At 42.6% G+C, this 15323-nt stretch overlaps 1 long non-coding RNA gene across 2 annotated transcripts; it reads left to right on the forward strand.

Annotated features, from left to right (window-relative positions):
• The first annotated feature begins 3982 nt into the window (after positions 1-3982).
• On the forward strand, positions 3983-6434 carry LOC148013705 (uncharacterized). Of its 2 annotated transcripts, XR_015688881.1 has the most exons (4): positions 3983-4092; positions 4469-4598; positions 4677-5473; positions 5647-6434. It is a non-coding gene; the product is annotated as an uncharacterized LOC148013705 (long non-coding RNA). The 2 variants fall into 2 exon arrangements; XR_015688880.1 differs by lacking the exon at positions 3983-4092 and having other exon boundaries at positions 4296-4598; positions 5647-6432.
• Positions 6435-15323: the final 8889 nt, after the last annotated feature.

The raw sequence follows: 15323 nt of genomic DNA on the forward strand, positions 1-15323 counted from the left end.
AGGCATCCTATTATGTTGTTTATCCAACGCCACTTGGCATTAAGGGGGGGTGTTGAAAGATAAGCATAGGAACTCTCCTTACACTACAGAGGATAAGGGTAGCTAGGTGTAAAAGGGCTAGAGAATAGGGGAAACCCTAACCCTAACTCCTCCAGTGGATATATAAACAGCCTAAAGTACACACTCAAGTAGAGGAGAGTGTACTAGTTGCGAAAAGATACACATAACTTCATTGAGGCTTGTCTGGTATGCCAAAAATCCAAATATGATAAGCAGAAGATTCCAGGATTGTTGCAACCTCTTCCAGTGCCCAAAGATCCATGGCAATCTATCACAATGGATTTCATCTCAGGTATTCCAAGAACACCTCAAGGTCATGATATGATTTGGGTCATAATTGATAGATTCAGCAAACAATCACATTTTATTCCATGTCATAAAACATGAAATCTGCACAAGCTGCAAACTTTTCATTCAACATATCTTCAGATTACATGGTTTGGCTTCTGAGATCATTTCAAATAGAGACTCCAAATTCACAAGTAAATTTTGGCATGCTTTAATTGAGAATTTGGGAACCACTTTAAAGTTCTCCTCAGCTTTTCATCCTCAAACTGACGGCCAAACAGAGGTGATGAATCTCACTCTTTTGGATATGTTGAAAGCTTATGTTAGTGAACATAAGTCACAATGGGAGAAATATCTTCAATTATTGGAGTTTGCTTACAACAATACAGTGCACTCATCCACAGGGAAAGCTCCAAATGAAATAGTACAGGGTAAAGTGATTCCTCCTCCAATTATTCGCACTAAAGATAAGATTTTTGATGCTGATGAGTTTGCTTCAGATTTAAAAACCGTAATGGATCATGTTCGAGCCACTATCAAAGTTGCCCAAGAGCGACAAAAGAAGCAAGCAGATAAACGAAGAATACCTTTGGCTTTTGAAAAAGGTCAATATGTCTTGCTAAAGTTTGATAAAAGCAGGCTCAAACAATGTTCTGGTCAAAATTTATCTTTTCCAAAGCTCTCTAGTAGATACTTTGGACCCTTCAAAGTGATTGAGAAAATAAATGAAGTTTCTTATCGACTTGAGCTTCCTACTCATTGGAAAATACACAATGCTTTTCATGTAAGTTTGCTGAAACCTTACATAGGACCAGAACCAAAGGAACCCATTACTGAAGATCCCCCAGAAGTTGAAGAAACAGAGTAACTCTTGGAACATGAAAAGATTTTGTTTCTCAAGGATCGAACCATGAGAAGTGGCCTTGTAACATGAAAATTCTTACTAAAATTCAAGAATCTACCCACAACAAATGCACAGTGGGTAGATGAAAAATTCATGAAGGATTACCCAAATATTCTACAGCAATATCAAGAAGCTTTTCAGCTCAGGACAGCTGAATAAAAGCCAGAGGGCTGTCACAACTCTATAGAAACAGAATTTGTATACTTTTTCATTAATTTGTCTATATAATGATTTATTAAATTTATTTCCTTTGCACTAATTAGATATAAAGAAAAGTGCATTGGAGCTGGCCACTGATGAGTGGTCACAGGTTATGGTGGACCCACGCGGTGGGTTAGAGAAAAGATAGTTCACACTTCCACCTATATGGCCCGATTGGGCGCCTGTGACTAGAACTCACGCATATCAGGGTTAGACTCGCACACAGAAAGGATTGATGCCTTGAAGTGTGGGCTAGATCCACCAGAACAGACAGTTACAATCAACAAGATGGCATGATCATGAAATGCTTGTATAATGTGCATGTGTGGGCTAAAAGCTTGAAATGAACATTTCTTTGCATAGGAAAGTCACATGAAGATTCGGATACCATTTTTGCGATGTATATGGAAAAAGCTTTCATATGACACCCATATTGGGGGGTCCCTAAATTTTAGGAGATCTCTAAATTTTAGGAGGTCCCTAAATTTTAGGAGCCTCGAATTAGCCTAAAAATGCTAGTCCTAAAAAATAGAGATGTCATTCTAAAAATAGTAAGTTCTGTACTCTGACTGTGCTTACTAAATTTGGTTGTTTCTATTCTTGACAGTATTCAACCCAAAAAGGAAGGCCATAGAGAAGAGACAAGTGTCAAGACACTTGTCACACAAGTTTCCAAGTGTCCCACCACTTGTCACATCTTATGACATGTGGCTGGACACTTGTCTTGTGCTACTCCACTTTCCCCTTTTGTACTAGCTCTTCCCTCTCCTATAAATAAGAGCTCGTTTTTCTTCATTCATCATCATTTTTCTTTGCTGTAAACTCATGTACAGCATCCATAGATAGCCAGAAACTGGCCCCATCCATCCCCATCATCATCCCCCACTTCTCCATTATCAAATTCCTCCATATCCCCTTTTCTATCACTGCTGTTTTACACGACAGCAAGCCTGTAAATTCATTACAACACCTCCTTTTCAAGCTCTTTCTTCCATTTTAGCAACAAGAAGCAAGCCCTATCCATGTACTACTATTCAACGACAATGGAGAAGGCTGATTTCCCCTTTTTCTTCTCTCATACTATAAAGAAATCAGTTCTTATCATTGCATAATAGATAATGCATGTGTGTTTGTACATCTTTGCATGATCTTGTGAGAGTGAGAATTACTTCTTCTCACTCTCAGGTTGATTGTAACTGAGCTCTTCCCTAAGGGACTTGGGTTGAGCAGAAATACATTCCTTCGAGGGGGAGGGGGGGTTGCCCATCTTCAACCCTCAATCTTGTCTCCATTACTTTTTCATTTTCATGGCTGTAATTTTGTGAGTAATTTTCATTTTCAGCTTTAAGTGTTCATTCTCTTTTATATTAAATCTCGAAAACAAGCGAATATCATAATTGTTAAGCATACTACGTTGTTCGGGGCATTTACATTTGGACAGATTCTTGGACTTGCCTTAGAATTTGTCAAGGTGTTAGGGTAAGGAAAACCCTTTGACTAATGTTCAACATTTCTATGAGTGTAAGAAAAAGGGGTAAAATACACGAACAATCCTTGGGTTTGGGGAGAAGAAATTGTTGACTCTAGGGACTGTTGATTCAAACATGTCAGACATCTCTTCTAAACACGCGACTTTCGCTTGGTGCTCCTTCTCAAGATTTATGCGGCATGCATTGGTGTCATGTGATTATGATCGTGTGGGACTAGGGGATCGATAAGGGACCGAGAAGTTTGTGTGATGGGGGTGGCCCTCTCTTATGGCTTGTTAGTTGTAGTTGTGTATGTCCATACTTGATAAAAAGCTAGCCTAGGAGGGGAGTTTGGACATATTTGAGGCTTGTCCTATTTCTTGGCATGGCCTAGGCCCTACCTACCTCTAGACTCTCTCTCTCTCTTCCCCCCATCCCTAGGTCATAGATGATAGCCTCTCTCCAATAGCCTTAAAAAGCAAGGGGGGTCCATGAGAGAGAGGGAATCTTCGAAGATTCCACCCAAACTCGCCTAGTCCTTTCTGAGGTTTGGAGATGATCGAGTGATCATTAAAATTGCAATATTTTTTTGTGGTCGTTTTTCAAAGGTGGTCCGTCATGAATGGCCATTTAAAAGAAGCTGCCCTAAAAGTACGAGAAAACAAAAGGATACTATAAAAAGGTCTGTTACAAAGGTACCAGTGACCTCTGAGTTTGAGGTGACCTAATATAAACCAACACCGAGATTTAAAAAAATAAAGTATTTGTAGTCTCCATTTATTTTTTATTCTTAGTCCTTTACATATATAAACCTTAGTGATGGTTTACGGCCATTCGGCGCCTCACCACCATTATTATTACTGCGTCTAATATGCAGATTTTTAGCTGTCACTTGAGAAAGCTCTGGCAACAAGCGCCCCCCCCCCCTCTATAGCCCCCCCCAACCCGGGCCCACACACACACACTCTCTCTCTCTGTCACTCACTCACTCACTCTGAGTATTCTCACACACACACACACACACACACTCTCTCTCTCTCTCTCTCTCTCTCTCTCGGCGGTAGCCCTCACCAGCTGATTTTTGAATTGACCGTAAGATTTACCAGTGAATCAATGTTTAATTTGTAGATTCAGGAGGCATGGCGACTCGCGAGTCTACTTAAGAGAGAGGTCAGCTCATTCCCCAGTATTACAGAGAGAGAGAGAGAGGCTGTGGGTGCGCACTTCATTTCTCATTTTCTTATCAGCCGCATCTCCTGAGCTCTCTCTCTCTCTCTCTCTCTCTCTCTCTGTGATGTGATGATGGTCTGTGATCTGTTCTCCAGAGAGCTCTCTCTCTCTCTCTCTCTCTCTCTCTCTCTGTGATGTGATGATGGTCTGTGATCTGTTCTCCAGAGCAAGTTTTCTTTCCCGTTTCCCGTAGCTTTCATAGCATTTCTTTGCGTGGAAGTCTTCCCTTTTGCTTCATTGATGATTGCCTTCTGCAGTTAGGCCTGCAGTAGGTCTGACGTTCTTTTCACATGTGAGCTTCTTTGATGACACGCAGGTAGTCAGGAGGCGACTCACAGGCCTGCCCGGCCCGCCCGCATCATGTGTATGTGTGCGGCTACAAGGTCGGCATCATCTTCGTGTGTGTGCGGGAAATACCATTAATACATTAACAATGAGACAACAAGGTCGGCATCATCTTCGTGTATATGCGGGAAATACCATTAACAATGAGAAGTTATCAAGTGAACTTACAATGTCGACAGGTGGAGCATCATCAGGACTCTCATCTCAAAGCGAGTAGACAAAGACATAGGGGGAACGGAACTGGATAGCGAGACTCATTCTAACTCGAACATCCTGCACGCAGTAGATATGGCGGGCAAGATACTATTTGAGCTGTTTAAGTGATCTTGTAGTTTTGAGGCGAGAATCTTGATGATGCTGCACCTCTCCATTTCCATACGCCGTCCCCATGATCATGGATGATGTCGATATCAACGAATGATTTATTGCCTGTGCCCAAGAGTTTCCGTGTGGATCATGCTTGGTTATACATTCTCTTCTGTCTGTGCCAGCCATAACCTGTGGGGGACAATCACCCCATGTAGATTCAAAAGTAAGGATGAGTTGTAGGTGTGCTTCTGTTTATTTCTTTCCACACAGTTTCCTATTCATTGAGAGTAGTTTGTGGATGTCTCACTGTTTTGTATTAGTTTGTGTTTCCATGAGCTTATGCTTTGGGTTTCAAGATGCTGCCTGGCTCTGCAGGATTACGAGGGGGACTAACCGAGCTTACACCAAACAGGAAGGAAAGAACATAAGATGAGATTGAATCTAGCATTGAAGAAATAGGTCTTATGAAAACTTGTTGGAAGGTTTGGCCGTCTAGTTTAGCTTCTGAGAGATGGGATATGGGTCCTTGGCAATACTTCTGTCTCAGTCTGGATTCGGTCTCTGTCTGTCGGTCTCTGTGCCGATTTGTGTGTCGCGGTTTTTCTGACCCTCTCTCAGATCTCTACTGCAACTTGCCGATATTGTGATCTGGTAATATAGATAGCAGGTAAGTAGACATACGCCTCTCTCTCTCTCTCTCTCTCTGAGTCTCTGAGTCTTTATCCATGTCTGTTACCTGTGGTCCCGTGGGGCTTAATTCTGGTCTTCTCATAAACGACAATCTGATTGAGTTGTTCGAGGAAATTCGCTTTCTCACAAATCATTTGGTGGATTTTGCAGGTCCCTGCGGGGATGTGATAGTCGCTGTGGGGAAGGAAAGTACGCGCACACGGCACATATCAGTTAGATGGCATCGCCCAATCCTTTGCGCGCGCAGGCACCCTTACTTTGGCAGTAATTCTGTTTTATGACCTCGTGCAGGAGGTTGTTTTGGAGTCTGGACTACCCCTGGGCTCTCCTCTCTAGAACCTTGAACCACCAGTTGAGTTGATGATAGTCTTGATGTTCGTGCTGTTCATCCCTCATAATTCCCATCAACAGCAGCCTGTAGTAGTGGTCCCTAGAACTGCTTCCAGATTCTTTGGAGCTCCTACAATCTGCCCTTAATACAACCCTTGTCTTTTCTTCTCTCTCGGAAACGATGAACCGTTGTTTCTCTGGACTCTGGAGTCTGGACTCCTGGTGTCTGAGCACAAACCTCATATGATCAAGACTCTCATCGTTTTGCATGTAAACCACTTGTCTTCTTCTGACGCACCATGCATGTTCTCCCGGCCCCAGGCGCATTAGTCATTCTCTCCTACTATTAATTCAAGGGCGGCCGCCATTGATACGACTTTGCACAGTGGCAGACAGGATTGAGCCATTGATATTTGGAGCCGAGTCAGTTAATTAATTGAACCGCTGAGATTGTTCGCCTATGCTAAGGTCCATGTACTAACAGTGTTCAGTGCTGTCGTTTTTGTCGAACTGCAGTCACACCCAAGGCCAAATGTCAATGGTAATGCAGTTGCAAGTGATTAAAATCTTAGCAAACCGTCGCTGCAACCATGCTAACCTATCAATCCTTGCAATAAATAATTGTGACCTATATAATCTAACGTGAATTAGTATACCGGAAGTCATTGTGGCCCCGTTTCTGTAAATACTGGTTACCAATAGTAGCGCAATATTTGACATGTAATTGTCATCCCTTCGAGACTCCAACACGTCAATGGGAGTGCAGCGATAAAATGAGCCGTCACTCTGACGCTGTGAACGTGATAATCTTTACATTAAGTACAACTTGTGAACTAGTCCAAAATTATGTAGCCAGAATTATACTAGCTGGATTCTTCTAGATACTGGTGAGGACCAATAGTGACGCGATATATGATACGGAAGCATTATAGCTCAAACGGTTTGTAATGCTTATCGTGCTTGCTCAGATCAATGATGGGTCTAAGCCTGCGACAGGTGAGCTCATCCTTGCGCGTTTCTGGGAGTGGTTTCAGTCTCAGGTTAGCTCTTCCAGTTATCGGCACGGATAATATACTGGACATGAGCTAGCCAATCAAGACGAAGCAATATGGTCCGGACGCCATGTATAGTAACTGCCAAGTTGGGTGATAATAATCCTCAATTGGGCAAGTGCCTCCGTGAGGGTAATGTCTGCACAGAGTATAAGCTTTCCCGTCGAGATGTATAAGTGCATGCAATTATCCTCAGTTGGGTAAGTGCCTGAGGGTAATGTTAATTGCGCAGGATATTGGAGCTTTTTCCGTCGAGGATTACTATTGCATTGGCATGACCATCAAGGTTGACGATTGCCTTGGGTGTGATAATATGTACGTGGAGTATGTTGATGCGATCATAATACTTCTTGGGTCCTCGGTCTTTATCAGATGGCTCAAAAGCTAGTCCAGTTCTTCTTGCCGATTCAAAAGCTTTATTGAGAAGTGTTTCATATCTCTTACCGGTCCAAAGCTTCAAGACATAAATGCAAGGGAATCTTTCCATTGGTTTGAGAGACTACAGCCTTTTCAACGGTGTGCGTTTGAAAGGAAATATTGTCCACCTAACCTCGCCTAAGATGGGATATACTTGATTATGTTCTCTTTGTGCACATACATGTTATTATTAGATAAATAAGCTCTATGAATAGGGCTTGGGAGTTGTGGGACAAGTGAAAAGACTTGCTTCATGAGTGAAAACAATACGTAGGTCCATTTTGCACCATTCTCAAAATGCATAGTTAAGTTTACAAAGAGTGTGGACACCTTATGAAAATTGTTTTTGAATGTACCATGTTGACATCATCAAGCTACTCTTGTTTAAAAGGAAGATGTGATCAACCAATACAATGAGGATAAGAACTAGGAGTCAACCAATCTATTAAGGAGCATATACATTGAAGGCATGTTGTTACAAAGACCATCTTTAAATATAATCATAGTAACAACAAAGTGGTAAAATGTTATGCTCATTTTGATAAATTTACTAGTACTTATTAGATACATATAGAAATGTTGTTGTATGGTTACATGTTCATTGAAGGAAAAACAAAAAAACACATTCATTTAAATATTTTAGATATGTGCTTATGGGATACTTAATTTTGATCTTGACAAATTTTCTAAGATTAGACTTAGTTTTAAAAATAGTACGAATACACCCATTATTAAGTTATATTAACTTAATTAGAGTTTTGGGTGGATAAAAGCACATGTGAGTTACCTTAAGCGCTACAAGGTGGCCAAGCCTCATTTAAAAAAAAAAAAGGTGTTTTACAAAAAGTGATATTTTTGCCTATTAAGAGATTATTTTTGTAATTTTGCTCATTTTTTCTTGGTTTTCTCTTTTCTTTCAGTTGTTGCATCCTCAGGTTGTACTTTTTGCTAGGCTTCCAATCTTGGAGAGGATGGTTGGGGGACGTGTTCCTCATCTTGTTGCCTTACTTCAAAATCTTACACCTCTTCTTATGGGGATACATGTTGCTCTTGCTCTCTCATTGGCTTTTGCGGTTGGTGTTCCTCCTTAAAGCATAATAGCTCTTCCTCTTGGACCTGTCACAATCCCGTTCTTAATAGATACTCTCGTTGCTCTTGTTGCCTCAAGCTGGTTCCTGCTCATCGAGGTCAGACACACAGTCCTTACTTTATGGCTTTGCAAGCGATCTCTAGCTTCCTCTTTAGAGTTTCAATGGCCTCCTCCTCTTTTGACTATGTGATTTCTAAGATGGTACTAAGAAAGGCACGTTGTTGGGCTTCCAATCTCGTGTTTGTGGCCTTTGTCTTGCTTTTAGCTAATACTCTATCACCTATTGTATGGGCTAGATGACTTGCTAGGTCTTTTACTCTTCCTTCACTCTGGGTCACCCATGCTTCGACCTTCTATTTTATCTTCTCTAGGCTCTCACTCTACGCCTCTTGGTCTCTCCATTTTTGGGTCACCTTTTCCTTCTCCTTGTCCAAGTACTCCATTTTTCTTTCAAGCCTTCCTTGCTCCTCTACCTCCATTAGTAGTCTATATCTCATTTCCTCCGCCTCTCTTTGATGCTCCTCTTTTGCCGCTTTAACTCTCTATGCTTCTCCTACTACATGCTGATCCATGGCTTCTTGAACCCTTCTCATATGTCCTACTAAGTCCTCGTGTTGCACAATTAGTAGATTGTACTATCTTTGTAATCCAATTAGCTCTTGTGCCTCTTCTGCCACCAATCTTCATCTCTTTCTTTGGTTGCCTTCCGCTCTCGTATCTCTTTTTGATAACCACCACTCGGCGAGTCCTCTCTAGTTGAAAGGCTTCCACCAGTGTCTCTCTTTTTGCTTCCAGTTTGGTCATTGCTATTTTCTTTTCTTCCTTAGCAGTCTTTAGCTAAGAGAGAAGCTCTTTAATATACTCATCATAGCCCACTATGATGGTGGCATTGTTATAGGAATTGATGCTGTGGATACCTCTACTTTTAACTTCTTTGGGTCTTTTCTTGACTCAACATCTGTAGTTTAGTTGCAGGTCTTTTTGTTCCAGTTTTTGGGGCTCCTCCGCTTGACTTTGGGGCTTCTTCTTGTGCCTTATTTACCAAAAATTGAACCCATGCCATTAGGTTGCTCCCATCCACTGTGGTTGAGGTGCATTGGGTGGATGTGGTAGCTTGGATTGGATATAACAGGCTCTTGCCCTTGCCTTTTGTTTTAGTGGCGGTGGTGCTGTGGTTTCTAACACTTGGGTACTAGTGCTTGGGCCTTCTTCTCCTTGCGCTTATGGCAGCCAACTCCTTCTACTTGGAGGGTTGGTCTATTGACATGCATATTGCTAGAGCCATGTCTTCATCTTCCTTTCTTTGTAGCTCGTTTGTGTAGAGGGTCGAAATGACTTGATTTTTTGACTGTTTTTTGTTATTTTTTGTGAAATCAATGGTTGATTTTTAATGGATTTTGTATGTTGATTAGTTGTTTTGGAAGTTTTTGGGAGTGCTTTGGATGAGATTGATTAGGTTTTGGAAGCTCATGATGTTTAATAGTGAAGATATGATGCTCTGACATGTCTTATTAGTGACTTTTGTGCTACACATGTGCAAAATATTGCTACTACACAATGGCCATTCTATGCTATTGAGATTCGATATGTGCATAGAATCAAGGGTTCCATATTCTTGACTCCCCTTGGGCAATATTTACTTGGAGTCATAGAAAAAAAAAACAAGGTCCTCTGTGAGCTACTTAGCTGTACGCCCCTCAAAGAGCAATCTACCAATTTCGAGGTGGTAACACTTAAAAGAACTTGTGAAACTCTCAATATTTTGCCACTTACAGCAATCCAAAAGTGTAACGTGTCCACTAGAATCCTCTAGAACACGTCTTAGCAGCCCATCGGAAAGGTTGTCTAGAAAACTCCACCCGGCACTCCCATGGAATGTTGCGGGTTTTGCAATCTAGGACTTTCCGCGTCTGCCACGTAACGGAAGTGTCCTGGCCGTTCCCACTTAAGATCGACCGGAATTGTTTGGTCATTTACTAACAGCGACTAGCGTCAGACCTGATCGAACTACTTTACGCAGAAACGCCTGGTCTGAAGCGGATTCATGCTGCACTTGGTTCAAGGAGAATGGGAAACGAGAGGGATGCAAGGCTCGACATCTCTGCCAAAAGGCATAGTCCCATTCCGTTCCCCTAAAACATCGTGAATCGGGTAATCGGTAATTCCAAGTCATTGTTCTCATTACTTGTTTCGGTGATGTTGATCATCCTTCTGTTCGTCGAAGACTTTGAGGAAAGTTCCCGGCTAACCGGGACCACCCATCCGTAGGACGGACCCATGGTCCATCCTCCGCACTTTCCTCGGTTTGTTTTAGTTATGTAATTACCTACCACATTAGTTTGACATATACAAACAGCTTCTTTGAATTAACCCTCTTATGCACTGGTTCCTTCACGTAATCTTATCACAGGACATAAAGAAAACAATGCCAAACAACTTCTTTATTATCATTTTATCCTTTTATCTTTGAAATACAAGGAGTTTTCGCCTGTAGGCGTATTCATAATCCGCCCGAAGGCTATCCAGTAATCCACCAGGGATCACTAATCCAAGTTTCCGCCCGTAGACTAGTATGCGGGCCTCGAGATCCAATCCCGAGTCACGTTAGCCTCTTGTGCAGGGCCCAGAAGGCGAGGGATTTACGGCCAGAGCCCCCTCTGGCACCCAAACGTCCTCCTGCTCCAAGTAGAACTCAACGGAGAGACCTCTCGCGGCGGGTTCGGTCCATGTTCCCGGTGCGGCTAACAACCCCCTTGGTTAGGGTCAGGCAGGCAGTCGGGGGTAACTGAAGCTGCCTCTCCCTTCAGGCTTCAACCTGAAGTATTTAGATATATTTTCGTCCTTTAGTTCATTGAGCAAACAATGCAAACAGTGCTTTCCAAACTGTTACAAGCACAATCAATTTCCAATGGTCGTTTAGCTAGCAAACTGTTAAGGAGTGACTCCTTTTCTCCGAATGCAACCCGCATTCGATCCGGAATCAATTGCAACTTGGCAAGATTCCTATCATTCTTGGGTTAGGGTCATACCCTACCAATACTTTAGGTCTTGTTGTGGTAGATTCCAGCGACCATGTCGCTTTAGTTTATTGTCTGGTCATTTGCTTCAAGGCAAATACCTAACTTTCCTTTTCCTTGGCAATTATTCCCCAAGAAAAGTGAGTAACAGGATGATTACTCATCCTCTTGTAAGTTAAATTCTTTCAATAACTTGCCAACCTCATTTCGAGAGATGACAAAACTCTCTTGTGGACAAATCTCAATTCTATACGATGTTGCAACCTTTTTGCACATGTGTTGCATCATTCCACGGGATCATTCCACCCATTGAATGGCGTCCTCCGGCCACGGAATTACCTCTAACCGAGTAGCAGGGTTTAGGGTATCCTCCAACCCATTCCTAATTATGTTGGCCCATGGTCCTAGAAATTTGCAACTCCGTCGGAGTTTCATCATTTGAACGAATGATCCTTAGGATAAAACCTTAGATCATTTTATGCATGAACATCCAATTGATTCGACATTTCGTGAACGTGTGTAAGATCTTTGGGTTTGCGGTTTTAGACTTGGCAACAAGTGTAAAACTAGGTCGAAATCTTATTGCACTTGGCACTTGGGATACCTATCATATCGATTGAGCCATGCCCATATGAATCCTTTGTGTTTTAGGTTACTTAGACAACTCAATATACTTGTATTGCAACAAGGATGAACCTTCTAAAGGTAATAAACTACATCTAATGGAGAACAATAGTTACAACTACACCAATACGCGTAAACATGCGATTTATTGCTTTTACGCATCGCATGGTTTATGATAATTTTATCTTTCCTTGGTGTAGCAAAAATGCATGATAATCTGGATACTAACTTTTCCTAAGACCTATTAATCATGCCTACAACCTTGTAGTCTATACTTTCGAATCTTATGCTTTGACGAACCATGCAACCTTTCCTAAATGAGGCTTCTGATGAATGACGTTTCCGCATGATGACTATGCAATACGCAACATTCTCCTAGCTACAATGTAGTTGACGAAGTTTATACCAAACTAAAGCTAGTGTTAATTCATTCCATTTTACATGTTATTTGCAAGTCCATAAGATCATTTCCGTACTCTATTATTTCTTTTCGGATAATATCTTATGGTGTTAACCTTGCCTCATGAAATCATTACGAGGAGGATGTTGCCTAACATGTGGCACACGCTTATTCCTACCATGTCTAGGACGGAAGAGAATGCACTTATAAATTCCATTTCTTTGCCCTAAGTTTAGACTCATTACTTTGATAATGTACCAAAGAAACTACATGCAACTAGTCTTCTAAGGTGGATAACTCGTTCAAATTTATGACATATTTCAATCTTGCCTAATGTTTCAAGAGATACTTTACCAAATGTATTTTTTTCCAATTTCCACATGCATTAAAATTAAGCGTAAAGATGCAATCTCCCTTATGAACTAAGCGCGCCTAATCATTTCTTTATGCGAAAATAACTCGAAAGAACCTGGACTTGAGGGGTCGGGGAGATATCCACTTGTATACTCGGAGATGAACCTCCCGCAGTCGCATCTTGTGTCCTTTTTGGGGCCATCGTAGGTGTAGAGTCGGCTTCTGATTTGCCTTTGTGGTCTATGGATTTACTTGCCTCGGGATGCAACCTCCCGACCTTTGGCCTTTTCCTCGTATGCGGAAGATTCCTTTGCGGAATGGCGCTTGCCGAAAAGGGCTTTAGGAGATCTTTAGGGAAAACCCCGTGTTGGCACGGAGTTGATTCTTGGATGGCTTGCGGCTTTAAAGTCCTTTTTGCGAAAGCCTTTTTCGAAGGGTCTTGTGGGAGTCTTTACGGCCTTCACCCTCTCCTCTTCAATTTTCGGGAAGGGGTATGAATGGGTCTTTTGGGGAATGTGGTGGGAAGGGCCTTAAGGAAGCCCCCTCCTTAGAAGCTTCTAAGAAGCTTCTAAGAAGCTTCCAGCTTCTACAGGCCACGTGGGGGGGGGGGGGGTCGTGATCCAGCGTGGCGGCAGATTGGAGTGGCCTGCGATAGGCGGACGGGGCGGCAGCGCGTCTGGCGGACTGGGCGGCAGCGTGACTGGCGGACTGGGCGGCAGCGCGGCGGCTCCTGCACGATGACCTCCTCTCCACGGCGACCTCACCTCCCTCTCCATGGCCCGTCCACCCCTCACCCTCAGCCTTGGGGGGGTTTTTATAGGCATTGGGGGGGGGTGGGGAAGAGGGCCTCCACACACGTGGAGGACTCCCCCTCATGCAGCCGACTTCACTCCTCCTTGGCCATTCCCCCCCCACACTCCCTCTCCTCCAGCCATGCGTCGGCTAGGGGAAGGGATAATAATAAAAAAATTTGCCTTGAATTTATCCAATTGCCCTTCCCAAGCGGTCGTTTCCTTGCGGTTTTTACAGTCCTCAACCCCGGCCTCTAATTCACAATGCGGCGGCCTCGTGAATGGTATGGATTAAGTTACTAATAATTACGAAGTAGGGGATACCCTCGCACAGGGTTTACACGGCGTGCGGGAAGTTAATATTTACGGTACGCGGTACGCGAAAATATTACATTCTCTCCCCCTTAGAAGAATCGAGATGTCCTCATCTCGAGATAAACTGGGGGTATTGAAGATTGAGAGAGCTTTCATCCATCCAGGTAGCATCCTCTTCGGGATAATCTTTCCACTGGACGAGGCATTCTTTCAAGGTTCTAGATCTCAACTGTCTCTCCCTGACATCTAAAATCTTTTCCGGTCTTAGTTCAAGGACTCCTTGACTAGGCATTACAATTTGTTGGTCATCAAGTACATGATTTGGGTTGGGTACATACTTTTTTAAGAGACTAATATGGAATACATTGTGAACTTTTAGGTTATCAGGAAGTTGCAATTTATAAGCATTGGGTCCTAGGCATTTGAGGATTTTATATGGTCCACAATACCTTGGACTTAGCTTCTTGCATTTACCTAGAGATAAAGAACTCTTTTTCGGCCGTACACGAATGAAGACCATGTCTCCTTCTCCAAAGACCCTCTCTTGGCGTTTCAAATCCGCATATGCCTTTTGTCTATCTTTGGCTGCTTGTATGTCTTGTCTTATTGACCTTATTTGGTCATCCATGTCCTCCAACATTTGTCTTGAAGCTTCCACTCTCAGGGTAGGATCAGAAATATTTAGGGGACTTCGACAATCATGACCATACAATGCCTGGAAAGGGGTCATTTGAATGCTCTGCTGGTAAGAAGCATTGTAAGCAAATTCTACTAACGGCAAGTATTGAATCCACCTCTTCGGCTCACGACAGCAGTAAGCCCTAAGCATATCCTCAATGATTTGATTTACTCGCTCTGTTTGTCCATCCGTTTGGGGATGGTAGGCAGTGCTAAAACAGAGTTGGGTTCCAATAGCTTCAAAGATAGCTCTCCAGAAGTGAGAAGTGAAAAGAGAATCTCGATCGCTAATGATCCTTCTAGGTAACCCATGTAGCTTGAATATTTCTTTGATAAACACTCTTGCAATATCGGAGGCTTTATAGTTTGTCTTTACTGGAATCAGGTGTGCAACCTTAGTAAGCATGTCAACTACAACCATAATGGAGTTGTATCCTCCTTGGACTTGGGGTAAGCCCACCACAAAATCCATACTGATGAATTCCCATTTCATTTGGGGAATGTCAAGTGGTTGTAATTTTCCTGGCATCATGACATGTTCAGCCTTGATACGTTGGCAAGACAAACATTCAGTGACATATTTGAGGAGGTCACCTTTGAGCCTCTCCCAATGATAGCTCTTCCTGACTGTATTGAGAGTTTTTGCATAGCCAGGATGTCCTGCGAAAGGGGAGTCATGAGCTTCCCACAATATCTTCTGCTTAAGTGACTGGCTTGCTGGTATACATAGCCTTGTTCTATAGTAAATAAGTCCATTGT

Source organism: Lygodium microphyllum, chromosome 26 (genome assembly GCF_053477565.2).
Source record: "Lygodium microphyllum isolate KBCC chromosome 26, Lygodium_microphyllum_v1.1.10, whole genome shotgun sequence".
NCBI lineage: Eukaryota > Viridiplantae > Streptophyta > Polypodiopsida > Schizaeales > Lygodiaceae > Lygodium > Lygodium microphyllum.